Here is a 1974-nt window from a genome sequence, read left to right as displayed (position 1 = left end):
CATGCCCATTAGCACACCCTTGCGTCACGGAACCATGTTCCTTGATGGTACATAGCAGGAAATATTATACTTCTAAAACTGAAAATGTGACTGTGATCACAGCAGAAAGAAATCTCGAGGGCTGAGCCATATGTCTTTCGTACCCAGACCCTCTGGAGTTCAGTACAGTGACTTCTACCCTGGGAAAGCTCAACAAAATACTTACTAAGAGTGGTGATTCCTAGTGGTATAAAGATTCTTGACCATGACAGTGCGCACAGGGATTTCAAACCCGAACGGTTACTGGTGCCAGGAAATACTACACACAAGTGAAAGGGGCCAGGTGAGAACTGTGACAAGCCGAGGCGCGGACACCCGCTCAGAGGGCAGGGTCGCTGGCCGCGGGCAGGAACGCAAGTCTAAAGCTGCTTGATACTTTGACTTTTCAAAAGAAGCAGGAAAGAGCCTGCAACTGTTGACGATGAATTCAACTTTTTAAAAATCTTGAGGCAGAGCAAACAAAACATATCTGGAGCCCCTCACCTTGTAACCTCTTACCATAAAAGGTCCAGGTGCTTAGTTTGACACAGGACAAAGTTATTTATCATCTGGTTACTTCTATGTCTCTATCATAAAACAGGGATAGTTATAATACCTTCCTAGTAGGATTGTTACTACATGGTAAGCATTTGGACTACATGGCACACGGTAAGCATTATTACTCAAAATTATATTTTCTACACCTGTACCTGGATTGAGGTGAATGAAATATGCCATCCTATGCAAGTCCTAGGTCCCAGGTTTGATTGTGTCATCTCAATAAAGAACCTCACAGTTGGAAAAGAGCTGTCCTCTTACTTTCACAATTTGTAAGCTATAGAAACTGAGTCAGAAAGGAGTCAATTTGTTGTCCAGGTTCACAAAGTCATCAGCAGGAACAGGAGGCATCTTGTCACCTCAGCCATGGGTATCCCATTGGCTGGGATGACCTCTGCTATTGACTTACAGTCATACGTTTTCCTTGTGGTTCTCCGTGCTTTTGCCGTGTCAGAAAGACAAGTTTATAAAGGCAGTGAACAACCTCAACAGTAAGAAGTCTTTAGTTGGGGGCAGACTATCCATTGGTATTCAGTTTATCCTTCAAGCTAATTTGCAGAGCTTCGCTACAGGCATCCCGCTCAGCATCACTTAAGGACACATTTTCAAATTGGATCTGGCAAAGTAAACATCCTTGAAAATTAGGAATCCATACTCCAGAGGCCGTTCTAAAGCATGGGTATTCAAACATAATAGCTCTTTAGTTCTCAGAGTGTGGTCCTGGGGCGGCCGCATCAGCATCACCTAGGATCTTGTTAAAGACACAGAATCGTGGGCCTCACCAAGACCTACTGAAAAGGAATCTTAACTCCCAGGAGATCTACGGGACCATTAAAGTTTGAGCAATATTGTTAACCGAGTTATCCCTATAATTTCCTGGAGTTTGTGTGTAATCAGGAGAAGGGATAGGAAAAAAGGCTCACTTTCAAAATTGTAGGGAAGGTTTTTACTATTTGATAACCCACTGAAGGTACAAAAAAAATGTGGAAAACCAGTCCTCATCATCTGTTCAATGATAGACTTCTAAGATTCCAAAAATTCCAAAGAAACATAGAAGTTTATCCTGGACTTGAGTCCAATTTGCTTTAGGTGGAGGCTCTGGCTGGGGTATTGACATCTGTCAGCCTCCCTGCTGGGACCTGCTGCTTGGACCTTTCCCTCCAAGGAGAGAAAGCGACTGCATCACTTTGTTAGTGTGGCAACAAAATCAGAGAGTGGTACTAAGCCCAATTTGCCAGGAAATACCTTACCACTGACAGCCTCGCTCATTCCCAAGGGATGACAGAAGCAGGTAAGTAAGCCATACTTTTGCAAAAAATGAGGAAAGGAAAGAATGAAAGGAGAAAGGATGAGAAAGAGAGAGAGAGGCAGCAAAGAAGAAAAGAAATGAAATCACCG

Source organism: Halichoerus grypus, chromosome 8 (genome assembly GCF_964656455.1).
Source record: "Halichoerus grypus chromosome 8, mHalGry1.hap1.1, whole genome shotgun sequence".
Classification (NCBI taxonomy): Eukaryota; Metazoa; Chordata; class Mammalia; order Carnivora; family Phocidae; genus Halichoerus; species Halichoerus grypus.
The sequence above is the reverse complement of the archived record's forward strand: the minus strand, read 5'-3'. Positions refer to the sequence as shown.